The sequence below is a fragment of the Nannospalax galili genome, unplaced genomic scaffold (assembly GCF_000622305.1).
Source record: "Nannospalax galili isolate Female #2095 unplaced genomic scaffold, S.galili_v1.0 scaffold654, whole genome shotgun sequence".
NCBI lineage: Eukaryota > Metazoa > Chordata > Mammalia > Rodentia > Spalacidae > Nannospalax > Nannospalax galili.
Window position 1 is genome coordinate 864,033 of NW_008335971.1, and position 18,065 is coordinate 882,097.

At 37.1% G+C, this 18,065-nt stretch overlaps 1 pseudogene; it reads left to right on the forward strand.

Annotated features, from left to right (window-relative positions):
- Positions 1–407: 407 nt before the first annotated feature.
- On the forward strand, positions 408–1,794 carry LOC103732247 (annotated as a pseudogene).
- The last annotated feature ends 16,271 nt before the right edge of the window (positions 1,795–18,065 follow it).

Genomic DNA, 18,065 nt, shown 5'->3' on the forward strand with positions numbered 1-18,065 from the left:
TCATTACTGAGAATATTTCAGGAATATTTCACGTTGCCCTCAATCATTTTGTAAGATCACATACAACAAAAATCGAGTATTCGGTGGATTTTATGGTAGACTCAGTAAACCTGAACTAATTGAGAACAGAAGGCAACCTTTTTGATAGTTGATTCTCTCCTTTCACCATGTAAGCTCCAGGAATTGAACTCAGGTCATCAGGCTTGGCTGCAAGTATACTTGCATGCTGAGCCACATTTCAGAATTTTCTTTTTAAATGTAACCAACAATGGGCACAATAGCGTTGGAACCCTGCAGTCCTCTCTACTTTTGCAGTCAGAGCACAATGGAGAAAGTCAGGAGCCTTGCAGAATCCATACCACGAAGTAGGGACTAGATTCATTCAGACCTGGCAGCTGCATACAGTCATGACTGACATTCCTGGAGCACAGACGATTAAATCAAGAATGAACATGGCTTGTCTGAACTTCTCTAAGGAAACTCATGAGTATCATGTGGACACCATCAAGAATGTGCACACAGCCACAGAAAGCTTCACATCTGACCCCTTTCTCTCCTCTACCGGCCAGCCACTGTTTCTGTGGACCCTAAGGGACCTGAGATCCAAACTGGGCTTATCAAGGGCAGCAGCATCGCAGGTGTTGAGCTGAAGAAGGGAGACTTTCTGAAGATCACTGGATAATGCCTACATGGAGAAATGTGAGGAGAATATACTGTGGCTGGACTATAAGAACACTTGTAAGGGCGTGGAAGTGGGCAGCAGGAAAGATCTACAGGGATGAAGGGTTTATTTCGCTGCAAGTGAAAGAGAAAAGTGCTGACTTCCTGGTGACAGAGGTGGAAAATGGTGACTCCTTGGGCAGCAAGAAGGGGGTGAACCTTCCAGAGGCTTCTGTGGACCTCCCTGCTATATCAGAAAAGGCTATCTGGGAGACCTGAAATTTGGTGTAGTACAGAATGTAGACACGGTGTTTTCATCTTTCATTCGCAAGGAGGCCGTTGTTCATGAAGTTAACAAGGTCCTGAGAGAGAGAAGACCATCAAGATTATAATCAAAATCGAGAACCATTAAGAAGTTTGCAGGTTTGATGAAATTCTGGAGGCCAGTGATGGAATCAGGTGGGTGGCCCGTGGTGATTTAGGCATTGCGATTCCTAAATAAAGGTCTTCTTTGCTCAGAAGATGATGATTCAGAGATACAAGCGAAGTGGGAAGCCTGTCATTTGAGACACACAAATGCTGGAAAGCCTGATCAAGAAGCCTTGCCCCACATGGCTGAGGGCAGTGATGTGGCCAACACGATCCTGGATGGAGCCCACTGCATCATGCTGTCTGGAGAAACAGCCAAAGGGGATTATCCTGTGCATGCTGTTCGCCTGCAGCACCTGATTGCTTGTGCAGCAGAGGCTGCTATCTACCATTTGCAGTTATTTGAAGAACTCCACCACCTGTTGCTGATCACCCGGCGATCTCACAGGAGCTATTATCCTGGGAGCCATGCAAGCTCCTTCAAGTGCTACAGTGGGGCCATTATCGTACTCACCAAGTCTGGGAGGAGTGTTCACCAGGTGGCCAGATACCATCCACGTGCTTCGATCATTGCTGTGACATGTAATCCCCAGAAAGCTCACTAGGCCCATCTACACCATAGCACCTTCCCTGCTCTGTATAAGGATGCATGCAGAGCATGAATGCTGGCAAGGTCCAAGGCTTTTTCAAAAAGGGAGATGTCATGTGCTGACTGGGTGGTATTCTGGCTCTGACTTCACCAACAACATGCTTCTTGTTCTTTGATGGTCCACTGGAACCACTCTTCCCGCCCCTATCACAACTTCCTCCCCTAACCTATCCATTAGGCCAGTAATGCTGTAGTGCTCACTCTGGGCTGTAGTATGGTTTGGTGGGCTGGGACACCAGGGAAAATTAATGCCTCTGTGAAACAGCACAGAATCCAGTTGTCCATCGTGTGCCCTTATTCAAGCTAGAGATGAAGGAGGAAAGCAGGACTAGAGGCCTTTTGAGGTCACCACAAGAGAGTGGCAACATTTCTGTGTACTTTATTCTTGTATAAAGTGTTGTCCAGGACTTCCAGCCCTGGTCTAGAGTCATGAGATAACTGGCAAAGGTAGGGGCTTAATGCACAGGGCCAAAGTCCCAGTGTAGTTAGCATTTGTCCCCAACAGCCTCAGCCTCCTCATTCTCTCCTTGTACACTGTGCTTTTCTGTTCCTGCACTCTGCTCAGCTGTTGTTGCAAACACTCCACCCTCCACCTTCCATTTTCCAGACTACTGTAGTCATCTCCATGCCTGTTGCTATAGGGGCTGCCAGTATGTCAATAAACACCAGCTGAAACTAACAACTAACTAACTAACTAACTAACTAACTAACTAAATAAATAAATAAATAAATAAATAAGTAAACAAATAAATAAATAAGAAAAGTAATGATTGATTCTATAAAATGTCTCTAAAAGAGATAAAATGTCAAACTGGTAGATCAAAGTTAACATATGAGTACTTACAAACATATATCATAAATGGTTGAAAATCCCATATATGCAACAACATGTAAATTATGAGTTGAGAAACAAATATTATAAAGGATGAAATTTGCTATAGAATTTGAACTGATAATGATACCTGAATTTAAAAGCAGACTGAACAGGAATAGAAGCATCAGACATACCATGGAAGATCATAAGAATTCACTTGAAAACAAAAGTAAAATACACTACAAAACAAAGCATGGAAACAAATTTCAATGTAAAAATCATTAATAATGTATTTGGACAAAATAAAGTGCTACAATTTTATGTAGAAGCAGAAGATGGAAAAGAAAACATTTTCAGAATAACATTTTTTAAGAATAATATCAAGCCCAATAAAGCCTAAATTCTGCATAGGTGACGGGGGGAGTAGGGGAGAAATCACCATGTTCATCCCTCAGTGAGAAGCTACTGGCTGTTGATAGCTGCAGGAGGAGAGAGAATTATAATTCTGTGAGTGTGTGGCCACTGGTAGATTTCCCTTGCTTTAGTGGATGGACTCACACCATTACAAATCAGAGTATTAATTGAACTTGCTGAGTTATAGAAAAAAGCAAAGAGGACAATGAAGTTGTTGAAGGGAATTCTTGGATAATAGGATGGGGGAAGTGGAAGCTGGGAATGATCATGCTTTGTTGTGTACATGTATGAAATTCTCAGTAAAGAAGAAAATTTAGAAAGGATAATAGATAACATGTTTTTTAAATGATTTTTGGTGCATTTCATACAGAACATCTCAATCTTAATCATCTTTATAACATTTTAAATTAAAAGAGAAGTATAAGATATGATACCTAAAAATTAATAATTCTCTTAAGAAGGTAAAAATTGCAATGAAGATAAACACTAAGGAATAATAAAAACTTACCCATGAAATTTGATCATAAAGAGAATAATATGATTTCTCATTACACATAGCATGCCATTTATACCCTATTTTGACCAACATGAAGAGAATATGATATTATAATCACATTTCTAAAAAAAGAATAATGTGAAATCATTGAAAGATGCTGCAAAGCTGTGGCACATCATATGCAAGAATTTCTAAAGAGAGCTAAAGCTGATCTTGTATGATACTCTGTGTATTAGTTAATTTTCTACTTATGTCATTATTCCCTAAAACAAAATGTGGTGGTTTCAAATTGCTACAAGTTTTAATGATACTGGTTTTTGTAGATCAGGAAGTTGGGGAAGATGAAATAGTTCCTTGTCTTTGCTTCATAATATCCCCAGCCTGAGCTTCTAAGCTGTGAGGAAAGAATGCACAGTGACTAATGTCGTGTTGAATGGAAGCTCCTTCACTTCTATATGTGTCACTTGATGAGCAAAACAGAAACAAAAAGACTGTGAAGGACATGCACATTTGGCCAGTCTCTGAACTGTGATTCTTCACAGCATAGTGCCTTTGGAAACTTCAGGATACCTGCCTGTCCACCAACAAATAAATGACTAAAGAAACTGGAAAATTTGCACAACAGAATAATGGTTTACTATTATTTGCAGAAAAATGGATGTAACAAGCAGACATACGTCATTTGAAAAAAGTCGAATGCACAAAGACCAATTCTACATGGTTTTTTTCATATGTAGATGCAGAAAAAAATCATCATAATGTAGAATAGTGATTACTGGAGACTGAGGAAATTGAGGGCTCAATGGAAGTTTACATAGCAGCTAGCACACAGAAAAACTAGTACCTCCTAGTATTCTATAGCACAGGGTAATGATTGTATCTAACAATCCTCTGTTATATAGTATATAAATAATTATAAAAGATCTGCAAGGCTTTGAACACAAAGTAGTGATAAAGAGATGGAAATTTTATTTAGCCTGGTTTGTTTGGCACATATTTTATACATCCATCAGGAGCTTACATTCTACTAACAGGAGAAATTAAAATAATGATACTTAAAATTATTATAAGTGCATTGCATTATTTTGGTCCTTGTAAGACATAGTCTCCCTGTAGCCCCAGCTGGCCTAGAACTCACTATGTAGACCAGACTGACCTCGAACTCACAGAGATTTACCTGTCTTTGCCTTCCAAGCACTGGGACTAAAGGCCTGACTACATTGCATTATTTTGAAAGGAATGATTGCATGGTGACTTAGATGTCCAGTGTCAGCACTCAAAAGGAATATTCTGCATGCTTTCCTCACTCATACTAAGACTTTCTTTACCATCTGACACCACACTCTATTATAGTTACCAACAATTAAACTCAGTGGCACCCATTGGGAGGGAGCACATATCCTAGTCCTAATGAAGAGAGTATCAGGTTTGATTTTAAATTTTTCATTAACATATATTATTCATACATAATTACACAATAATGGGTTTCACTATATGTTCCTAGATGTATATGAAGTGTCTTGATCACATTCAGCCTTTCACCCTCTCATGTCACATTCCCCCTCCTGCTGATCCTGTTCCTCTCCCAACCAGATACCTTCCTAGTTTTGCATCATTTATGTAGTTAGTTTTATTTATTTATTTATTTTTTTTGGTGACACAGTGAGTTACAAAGGGTTATTAATAGAAACCTGGATACTTTCTACCACTGTAGAAAATCAGATTTCATTTTATTATTAAAATTTCCTAGTATCCGATATTCTGATTCTATATTGATTTTTTTTTCTATTTTCTATTGCCACGTTTTGTAGTTTTTTCTTATTCTCTGGATATCTTACCTGATTTCTTAATACCTTTTCTTCAACCAACTTCATTGTTCATTCTTCTTCCAAAAAGCATAAATAACTGATAATGGTACAGAATTTCATGTCAATACAGGATATACAATGTAGAGTAAGGGGGAATATGTAAGTATTACATGTCCAGAGATTGTATAACTGACCAACCACCACTTTATATAAAGACATTTAATTAATTGAATGATCAGCACTGAGGAAGACAAGCCCAGGCCATAAGAAACTGAGTAGAAAACTATAGATAGCCCTACTAGAAAACAGCATCTATTTCTGAGAAAAAATTTTGTAGCGCTTTTTGTATACATATGGTAAATATTTTATCAACTTCTTAAAATTTTTAGTTTATGTAAGTAAAGTATCAGTACATAAATTTCTTGCCATAACAAAAGTTTTGCCAGTGTGAGTCAAAGGCAGTTTACATAAAACAAAGTTAATATCATAAAATATGAGTCAAAACCATCAAAATTTTAAATGCAGATATCTCAGATTTAGATCATTGATAAAGTTTTTGAGATTTTCTTTAAAATTTCTTACAACATTGTTGTGTTAGGTACTCTTCTGTTGCTGTGATTAAAAACATGATTAAGGCAACTTAGAAAGAAGAGCTTATTAGGCTTATAGTTCTAGAGGGATAAGAATTCACCATGACAAAGAAGCATGATGCAATGGTAGCATCACAGAAAGTTAAGTGCTCACATATTTAAGCACATGCAGGAAACAGAGAACAAAACTGGGAATGGGGTAAGTCTAAGAAAGTCTTCAGCCTGCCTCCAGTGACAAACTTTCTGTACTCAGGCCTCACCTCCTAAAGCTACTCAAACAGCACTACCAACTAATGCCAAGTACTCTAGCACTTGTAACCTATGAGGGACATTATCATTAAAACCACCAGAACAATAAATCACTTTAGTCAAAAGAAATTTTAGATCTTAAATAATAATTTAAATGATTTTTCCAGAATTTTAAGCTCCAAATAAACTTAACTATATTTTCAAATAGAAGTTCTATGATAAAAATTCTTAGTCTCTAAAAATTTAATTAGACTGCACCAATTGTTCATTATACATTATATGCCACAGTATACACTTTATTTATAATTTCTACATTTCAAGTCATAAAATTCTCAGGAAGATGCTTTTATTGTTTCTGTTTTACACACAATATTGCTAATGTGCAGAGTTTAAGAAACTCAACCGGTATCACAAGTAAACAACGACAGAAGAAATTAAACCTTTTGTATCAAAAAGGAGTGGGATGATGAAGTGAGCATAATGTGTTTCAACTGTCAACTTGACTCAAAAATATGCTTCAGACTCTAGAGAAATATCTTAAAGCAAAATATATTTGTTTAAGAATATTATGCTTTTTATAAAGCAACCAATGCTAATGTTAATATTAGATATTTTACTTACAAGATTACAGAGTGCTTTTATATATCAGATAATTATTCTTTAAAGTACATCTAATATATTTATTTTAATAATTTTAGTAGGCTCATTGCTAACTGTTTTACAGTTATTTCCTGTTAATTCTAACCTTCCCCTTGGAACAGAAAGGAAAAGCTCCTAAGAATCAGGAATAACTTTGAAAGAAGGAATCCATTTCTGGCTTGGGCTTTTCCTTTTTTTAAATTTAAAAAAAATTTTTTTTAGAAGAAGCATTTCATTACAGCTTTAACATACTCCATAACAATTTCCAGAGCAAGGATATATCTCTTTCAAAAGATGCTATTAAAATTTTAGGTTCACAGTTGAATTAATACAATTATACTATATTGAACTCAGTATAAACCCTGTAAGACATAAAATTGAATGAATTTTTAACCTATAAAAAAGATCTCCATTTCATTTGAAATTATATTGTTTCTTACAGAAACACATTGTTTTTGCTAATAACACTTAGATGTTGGCATATGCATCTCTAATCTGTATATATCTGATTATTACTAGTCATGGTCAGTTGCACTCAGATCCTTTGATTCTGTGGGCACCCAAGGATGGATATAAAGTCATCGGGTAGATTTCAATGGTAATGTTTATCACCTCTACTAATTAACATAAAGTAAATTCTTATGCTTCCTCCTCAAACATAACTAATTTTTTAAATTTGTTGATTTTTCTTGTGTGTGTATATCACATAGACCATCCCAAACAATTTTTTTTTCTTTTTAAGTAGAATCTCCCTGTAGCCCCAGCTGTCCTGGAACACACTATGTGGACCAGGTTGGCCTTGAACTCACAGAAATCTGCCTGCCTCTGCCTCCCGAGTGCTGGGACTACAGGCATGCGCCACCACACCCAGCTTAACAAACTTATTCATCTATATACCCACTTCCCAGATGGCACCCTCCCATAGCCTCCCCCCCAAACTAGAGCCCTTTTGCTCTGTCTTCCCTGCTACTGTCTGCTGTATTGTCGGCACCCCCAGCTGTTCCCCACTACTTGTCCATCCAGTGAATCTAGTCAGCCTATCTAGAGTTCTTTGTTTTAGGAAGGTCAGCTGTTCATCATCTAGCAGCATTCAGTTGTCAATATTCCTTTAGATAAGATTGGGGTCTGCTGTTCATTTTCCCAGTTTAATGCTGGGTTACTACCTGGGAGTCTCCTGGGCCACCCTGGTCAACAACTCATAAGACGGTATCTCCTATCTGGCAATGTTTCTTGTTATGTAGCCTTTAGCTATACATATGTATTACAGAGCTATATTCAGAAAACAACATGGTACTGCCACAAAAATAGACCCATAGATCAATGGAACAAAATTGAAGACCCAAATATAAGTACATGCAATTTCAGCCACCTAATATTTGACAAAGGGGCCAAGAACATTCACTGGAGGAAAGACAGCATGTTGAGCAAATGGTGCTGGCAAAACTGGATCTCCACCTGTAGAAGAATGAAACTAAACCGCTATCTTTCACCATGCACAAAAGTCAATTCCAAATGGATCAAAGACGTCAAAGCCTGAAACTCTGAAACTGTTAGAAGAAAACATTGGCAAAAACCTATAGGATATAGTTGTAGGAAATGATTTTCTAAACCAGACATCAGTTGCTCCAGAAACAAGATCGAAAATCAACAAATGGAACCTCATTAAACCAAGAAGCTTCTGTACATCAAAGCAGGCAACCAGGGAAGTGAAGGGCTTTTCCTTTCTTAGCCTATGGTATCTAGTAGGGGCAATACTCCCCTGTTATAATGTAACTACTAATAATCTGTTTTTATACTGTATATGTATATATACAGTAAGAATCTTCTACAGTAGTGGGTTTCCATATGACTGTTTCTTAGGCCTCAAGTGTTAGTTATCCCTCCCCATACTTCCTCCTCTATCATGCTGTCATGGCCTCCCATTCCTCATCCTTTTTTCAAAGCTGTTGATCAGAGAAGAGTCAAACAAAATATTACTGGCCATTGCTCCTGCTCTTGGTAACCTCCCAGAACTTGGTAGTAAGACCGTTTTAACTGAAGACACTACATATATGAGTTGTAGAACAAAGACACCATACTGGTATTTGCTTTAAGGTTTAATCTCCATTGGCTAGCTTTCAAGGTGCTGAATGTGCTATGCTTGCCACCTGAAATTAAAATGCATCATGGTCGATCTCACCCAACTGTGAATCATGCAAGCCACAACCACAAATGGCCTGACAAAATAGATTCACTAGTGCAACAGTGGCATCATTGTTGTGGGAGTAGCCATTCACTTTCTGATTGGATTGAATGTTTTCTTCACAAGGTGAAGCCCCTAACTGATATTCATGTCAGGCCTAGGAACCTGTGGATAGACAGGTCACAGGCCATAGATGAGAATTTATTCTTCTTTTTCTGATCAATAGAGATAGAAATAGATTGACATCTAATGCCTTGTTATACTCATGATTAATGCATCTCTCAACTTTCATTAGAAAAGTTTCCTTATGCAGCAGGTGGTCATACAGAGAACCAAAAGTGGCCCACACACAAATAATAATGCACTGCAGATTTCTTATCCTTGAATAGAACACCTATATGAAACTTCTGCCTCCCAAGGCTCAAAGATCATTGTGGATGAGCAGTGGACAGATTTTAAGAGCTCGATGTGGTATTCAATTGTACAGAAACAGAGTTTTTCAGGCAGTTAGGCAGTTACTCAAAGGAACTCACAGCAATGGTGACAGCCTGAACAAAACTCACATAAGCTAAAGACAGACAAAAATCTAGGTATAGAAGTTGGAAAGTGGCTAAGAAGCCCTTACTAAGTTTGGGAAACTATTAGCAACAGCTTCTGGCAGAGGGAGTGTCAGTTTTGTTTAAGGGTGTGATGCTGGAATGGTTAATAAGGATCCAGTGGATGGACCCATACAGGTGGTTGCAGAAAGGAGAGCACATCTAAATATGAAAAAAAAATGCCTGAAATTTTTAAAAATACAATAAAAATGAATCAGGAACATAAGAAATGTACAAGTCTCATGAGTCCTCTGTCTGTGGTTACATAAGTAGTAAAAGATTACTAGGCAAAAGGATGTTCTTCAGTGGAGCTACATTCAAGTTGGACAATGGATTCCAGTAGTGAAGTTTTCAGGCAGGTCACCATGCTTTGGTGTGCTTTTCAGGGATACTGTTTCCTCGAGTCACCATGCTTCCATAATAATCACAGAGAGCGTATTGTTTCATCAACCTAGTTATAGGGAGAATAATTTCTTTGGTTTGATAATATGTGCTCTTGTCTTCACAAAAAATACATGCAATAATAATAATGAATTGGAATACACTTTTAATATATACTGTCTTGCCACTGCTGGTTGGATAAAAATTATACTAACCATAATCAGTGTGGTACTTCTAAAAGACTAGCATTTGGATAGATTTATTCTCATTTAAAGTATCTAGTTTTCTAACTCCCTCATCAGAATCTTACCAAATAATTAGTTTAACTGTGTACCAATATACTGTGGATCACGATGAAAATAAAATATCTGATTTGAACACATTAGAAAATTTAAACATGCTATTTTCTTTTGTCATCATCTTTAAGTGGAAAAATGAGATCCACATTTTTTTGCTGATAATGAGCAACAATTGTTGTTGCTACATTAAAATTAAGTAATTCCTATGTAGAGTTAAAATACGTCAGACCAATCTTTTAATCAATTTTTTTCTTTCAGAACAATAAAACCCATGGGAATATTTTCAGGAGGAGGTGTATTTGGTTATAATGAATGCTGTGAAATGGACATGTCTCAGAGTCTAGTTGATGCTTACATCTTCCTTCTTTTGGGTTGTAGAGCAATATCTCTGCTAATCTACGAGTCTTGATACCCAAAGAGCTGCTCAGATGGAAGGCCTGAAACCAGTTAAACCACTCCAGATCTACATTCTCCTTGTTTCTATTTGTGTATGTATGGAACTCAGTCATTTCCCTTGAGATTTTTGGAAATGAAATAAGTAAAAGGTTCATAAACATCTTTTTCATCCAACAGCATAATAATTAAATGTTTTCTCAGTAGAAGCATTTCTGTGATCATAGATGCTCTAAATATTAATTACAACTTGCCAGGATGCAGCAAATAAAATTGAGTGCTTTGATAGCCCACTATTCTTTCCACTCTATCAATTTCAGCTTTTTAGTATAGTACCAATCACTAGTTCTAAAAAAAATACCATCTCTTTCACCAATCACCACCATGTTAACTCTGTTATTACCCCCAGCAGCACCATAATTTTCTGTAAGGGTGTTTCTTTTATAAAATCATACTTGCTGTATGGAAATGAATAGAAAGTTTCACATTTACCAAACCAAACACATTTCAGTTCTTCTGAAGATGTTTTGTCCCCAATTATAGGGTTTCTAATTTGGTTGGCTCTACTTTTTAAAAAATTCTTAAACAGGATATTTTGTGTATTCCTATTTCAATAATATGCCTCCATTAATGTCATCCCGCCTCTTAGATTTTCTTTTAAAAAGTTGCTACTATAACTTTTGTAGTGCTAGAAGGTGCTATGCACACTACTGGAAGAGAAAAGTACTCAGCCATGTTACCTAGCTGTGAATCCTGTGAGCTACAGTAATGGCTGTCTTGGCCTGATATTCCCACTGGTCCAATAGCGGCACAAGTAAAATGGGGAAAATGAACACTTTTTGAATGGAGTGAAGGTCTTCTTAATAAGATGAGATCTATAAATGACATGATTATTGGCACCAAAAATCTATGGCTGGAGAGATCACAGATCCCAGGGAGGAACTTATTATTGTTCTGCTAAATGAGCATAGTATTAAACTGATTTCTAATAACTTATTATACTCAGAGAATAGTGCATCTCTCAACCTTCACAAGAGCAACTTCTTTTGTAGCAGATGGAGATTAACACAGACCCAGAACTTTTCAACTTTTAAAAAAATATGAGATTTCACAATAGGCAGCTCTAAACAGGTCACTTATATTATCCCCCTTCCTCTATGGCTGAAAAATTACCTCAGAAGAAAAAGAAGAAAGCTTTTAGAAGTCAGTGGTGGTGGCGGATAACTGCAAGTAACTGCAAGTAAAATGTGACTCATCCTTTAAGGCATTGACCCACAGCCAAGAGTATTTGGCCCACACAAATTGAATTCAATGGGCTTGAAAATGTTTATTTATTCTCAAGTGTAAGAGCGTTTTGCATGCATGTATGTGTTAATGGACCCACTGAATGTGGCCGGAAGAAGGCATTGAATCCCCTGGAACTAGAGTTAAGTACAGGTTTTAGCCACTATGTGGGTTTTGGAAACTAACCTTGGTCCTTTGGAAGATCAGTAAGTACTCCTAACTGCTGGATCATATCTCAGTTGCATTGTAAAATGCATTGTATATATTGGAGGACATATTTTCATGTGATTTTTTAATGACAAGTTAAATATTTTATTGCTGTAATGATTAGTAAAGGACCATAAATCTCATGATTAATATCTTAAAATTTTTGCTAAATTTCAACCCTGCTATTAGTGAATAAATGAGATGTTTAATGTATTTTCAAAATTTTATTGATACTGAAAATATTTATGTCAAAAATGTATGTCAAAGATAATTTATTTTATTTCACTCCCCAAATATGTTTCGAAGAAGAAAAAAATGGCTTAAAATACTATTGCTGGCATAGAATGAGGAATACATAATTTAACATTGGAATCAAATGGGGTTGTCTGAGTTTAATAAAAAATAATGTAGGTTATTTTTATTTTAATGCAGCATCTTTAATATGAAAGATGTTTGACTGCCGAAATTTGTGCTGCACAACTCCGTTCTATGATATTTTTGTTAATCATTTTCCCACCTTCCATTACCTGTACATAACAGTGTGTTTGCTTGTTGAAATAATTTGGAGTAGTAATTGCAAATTTCTACTGACAGCCCTTCAGCTACAAATATTTCTCAAATCAATAGGAGTCCTGGAACTATTTTTTCAATGTCCTTCCTACAAACAAAAGTGACAAATTATAAATATGCAAATGCACATAAAATCAGAGGGAATGAGATTTTCACTTAAATGGATTTAATTATTTCCTGAATTATTTGTAACCCAAGGCCAAAGAAATTTCCTTGATAAAGAATATAACTTTACTGCCATGTTTATTTTTATTTGACTGTGCTATTTTTGAGGAGTTTGAATAACAGTAAATGACAAAAATTCTTATTCTAATACATTAATTTCTTTGATGAATAATCTTAGCTAATATGTAAACCTAAAATAGTATTCATGGAACTATAAAACCTTATATATTCTGAACTTTGACAAATATTAAATATTTCTTCTGGAACTGATAATGACAGTGATAAGTAAGGGTATAAGAGAGTCCAATGTCTTGGTGAGTACTCCTCCACAAAAAAGATATAAATGTCCTCTATATTTCTAAAATTCTGTTATTATGGTGCATTTCAGATTTTTGGTGCTTTAAAAATATTTACAAGCTTCAGAAATATTTTTTTCTTTTTTTAGTATTTTAATTAGTGTATATTGATTGTAAAAACATAGTTGGAAAATAAGGGTTTCAACTCATCCTTCTAATATTTTTATCACATTAACTCTATTGTCCACATTTAACACCTTTCTCCTGATTTAAAGAATTATCACCAATGATAAAAAAAAAAAAAACCTGTACTAGAAAGGACAAGTTCTGACTCATTCCATGAAGTTAGTTGTTATCCTGATCCCCAGATAAGGAAAGAGCAATAAGCAAGGAAAGTATGGTCGAATATCATTGCTGAAAATAGATGTGATTTCATCATTAAAATTTTTGTAATCAACTTCTAAAACATATTAAAAGCCATACATCATGATCAAATTAATTTCATTCAAGGACTATAAGATGAATTCAACATAAGCAAATAAATAAACCTAACACATCCTATTGATAAATTCAAGAACAAAAACTTCACATAATAATCTGAACAGATGGTGCTAGAAAGATGGCACAGTGGTTAAGAGCCCTTAACTCTTACATAGGACCCAGGTTCAATTCCCAGCACCCACATGGAGGCTAACAATGGTCCATAAGTCCAGTTCCAAGGGAATTTGGTACCTTCTTCTGACCTCCACGGGCATTGCACAACATGGGTGCACATAAACAAATGCAGGCAATACACTCATACACATAAAATAAAAATAAAACTATTAAATATTTAAAAAAATAATAATCTCAATAGATACAGTAGTCTAGTTTAAATTAACACTCTTTCACTGCAAAAGCCCTGAAGAATCTTTGAATTTAATGAAAGGAGTATATATTTTATTCCATATATATGGAAAAATAACCAGCATCATTCTAAATAGTACGGATTAAAACGTAGCAATCTGGTGCAATATTTTTCTGCAAATACACATAAGTCTTTCCATAACAAAGAGAATTATCATAATCTTGATGTAACAGAGTTAAGTTTCTAAGAAATACATTGTAGATGACATTGTTTTAGTCGTCATTTGAGAACTCATTCTCTAGCTTTTGCAACTGAGTCTTAGAAAAATTATTCCATGTTCTAAAAAAGACATGGTTTGTCTGCATTTAATAATTTGGGAAAGGCTATTGACTGAGATATTTTAATTTTTCAGTTTTTCTCTTGTCAATTTCTATAATAAGTGAAATAATAGTATCTGTCTATAACATGTAATATCATCAAGTGAGATGATGCTTGCTATCATTTGGAAGATAGTACAGAATACCATGATGTCCTGACCTGCAATGGTCCCCACAGCCTGAAAAACTGATCACATGTATTCTCATGGACTCTTTAATGGTACATGTCCTCCTATTTCCATCAATGTCTCCCAGTATATGATTGCATCTTACTGATGCTCAAGGTTTTCTATAATAATTCACATATGATGTGATGATATAGCAAAGTGACTGATATGATGGGCTTGGAGAGATGGATCAGTGATTAAGAACACTGACTGTTCTTGCAAATGACACAGGTTTGGTTCCCAGCTCCCACATGGTATGCTAACAACAGTCTTTAACTCCAGTTTTAGGGGTTCCAGTGCCCTCTTCTGACCTCCACAAGCATTGTTCTCACCCGTGCACTTACATGCAGGCAAAAATTTTATACACATAAAAATAAAAAATGAAGAGACTGAGGTGCTAAAACCTGCACATAGCATTATTGCTAGGAGAAAGAACTCTAGGCCACCTGAACTCTCTCTAGCTCACTTCATTGGTCAGCATGGGAAATCGATACTTCCACATAGCTTTACCACTTTTTCTATCAATATTTCTTGTGCAGAGAAACTACCTAGGAAATAGCTTCATATAATTTCCCTTTCCATTTCAAGTCAATGAAGTACTCGTTCATTTAAAATATTAGAATTTTAGGCAGGATGTAGTGTAGGTTTGAGATAAGATCCCATGGATCTAAACTCCACAAAACATTGAAGTTATGTCCCATAGCAAACACAAATCTCTAAGATTCATGTTTATATTTCAGATTTGCTTATTTCTTTCATTTATTTCTGTACATGGACTGTTTTTTTTCCTTATATTACAAGTTGTTGACTTAAATCTATTCATAATATTCATCATTAATTCTTCCTCCATTTTACAAGTTGTTTCCCACTCTCTATCCTTAACACGTGCTTGAAGTTTCATCTGTCCTATTTTTATCTTTGGCTGAATCAACTATACTTAAATCATGGAGCACAGTGAGTTTAAATAGTGTACTTGTTGAAAATATGGCTGCTTAATGAGGGAGAACAGAGCACTTGAAATACTCTAAACTCAATTGCCCACGTTCCACTCTGAAATTTAACAATATTGATCTGGTTTCTGTTGCCACTGAAACATCATGCAATTATTTCTCAGTAAGCAGCAACAAGTATAAGTGAAGAAATACAAGGGCACCTTTTTAGTTCTCTGATAAAGAGTGCCTTTAATTATATTTTTGGCTAGGGCCAGAGGTATAGCACACTGAACATCTGCTTAGCATCCTTGCTTATGCACAAAGCTCAAGGTCCAATTCGCAGTATTAAACATCAAAACAAAGAAACAAACAAAATTCAGAAAATAAAACACTGACTTGATTAGGAAGTTTTGACAAAGAGGCATGTACCACTTAAGATAGTCTCTAATTCTAGATAATTATTGGAGTTTGGCAGAATGCTAATGTCCAAAAATACAATGCCATAAGGAAAAACATCTTTTCAATAGAAAAGGTACATTTTTACATAAACTTATTAAATATGACCATAGTCATAAGTGGTACAAATAGGTCATGAACATAAAACCCTGTGATTAAGTATTTTAGGTCAAATTCACTGCAGGGAGGCACACATGGCATCCAACCCCTTCCTCCCATGGTCCTTGCCTGACAACCTGAGAAAAGAACTCTCCAAATGCCAGTTTGAGAAATCTTAAAGAGTTTATTGGACTTGCTAACTGAGCTTGGGGTACAGGTTTACTTACAAATGACCAGCCCCCCCCCCCCCACTTCACAATGTGTTTGAAAGTGCACACCCAGACATAAATCCTGTGATTCCTGGACATCCTCACAAAATAGCGAGAGACTAGCCTCGTGGGTCTCCCAGCTTTTATACCCTTAGCCCCTCCTCTGAAGTGGTATGATCAACAGATTGGCTGGAGGAGGGAAGGGGAGTGGCTTCTTTGCAGAGGGTGGGAAGGCGGTGGGTCCATGGCTCCTCATTACAGGGTCAGAGGAACATCTAGGTCACACTCCACCCCTTCCTCTGCCTCTTACAAAACTTTCTTTAGCCTCTTCCATGAATATTCCTGAGCCTCAGAGGGAGTGGGGCAACCTTTCTCCCATTGTAGTAGGGCACTGGACTCTTCCAGTCTCTGCATCCCGTTTGTCATGGATGTAACTGATGTCTCAATTTAGTGGCATCCCATCCACAATAAAAACACAAAGAGCAAGAAGCAAGCACATGTAAACAGTAACTGCTATTATAGCTTATGGGCATAAACACAAATGCTTGGATAGTGCTTTAGTAGGTGAATCACACCCATCTAACAATACAGTTGCAATGGCTTCTCCACTGGGGCCTATAACCTCTTCTGCCACAAGGGGGTGGACTGGTCTACAATACCAGATGTGTGTTCCATCCCTAGGAGAGGTCATTAGGTCTAATCCATAATTACCTTGTTGTACATACACTAGATGAGCCACTATTGTACCAGCAGGAACATTTTGTTTGCCATGTTGACAGTGCGGCACATGCGGTCCTTCGTTGAATAGGATGATGGGGGACAATTTTCCCCAACCCATCTGCATAGCACCTCCTGGCACTCTGAAAGCCACCCATCCAGTGGCAGGGAGTTTCTAGCTTAGTCCAAGCTTGATTTCTCTCTCTCCCATGCTCACACAATGCAACATCTTCAGCAACAGGGCCTTACCGTCCATTTCAGGTATAAAGCCAACATTATTGGCAATTGCCTTTATAATTTGGGGGACCTCTGGGGTCCCTTTGGCCAACTGCTCATAGGGAGGCAACCCACCCCTGTTATTGATATTTTCATTTAACAAAGTTATGGCTTCTAGAAGGGCCATTTTCTACCCCATAGGGTTCTGTCTGGGCTTAAGGCTTTCAACTGTTCCTTTAGCAACTCATTTTTTTCTTGAAATTAACCCTGCTCCTGTAAAATTGTACAGAAGATGGAAATACCATTGAACTTGATTATCCTCAGCCCAAGCTTGCACATCTGTACCTCTGAAACGAGTGCCTCTGTTGCTATCAATTTTCCTCGGGCATGTATACATGACACTGAGTACAGTAAGCCCCTTAATAGTAGCCTTGCCCATCAGTCTTGCAAGGAAAGGCTTGCATAAGGGTTGTGGCAGTGTCCACACAAGTGAGAGCACATTTACACCACTCAATGACTGGCAGGGGCCCTATATAATCTATTTGCCAGTCTCTCACAGGGGAAGCTGCCTTGTGCACATGTCCCATCATGGAATCCATCCTTCAGGGTCATAACTGGGAACATGACTCACAGGCATAGAAAGCCTGTTGGATGTCAGCATATTTTACTGGAATGCTGGCTGCTTTTGCTATTCTCCAGCCTGTGTTGGCTCCTCTGTGGCCCAACTTGATATGAATCCAGTGAACTACTTCTAGGGCACCTGAGGGCAGACATCCCTCACCTTGGTGAGTGTATCAGCTTCCTGATTTCCAGGGGGACTCACCAGGTGGTGAACATGGTAAACTACCAGGGGCACTAGCTCCTCCTGCATTTTATTATATATGTCCCATCACCTGCCAGTTTTCTTTCTCCCACTGAGACATCCATAAGTTTAAACCCTTGAACACAGCCCAACTGTCAGTACAAATTGTAACTGGCCAAGGC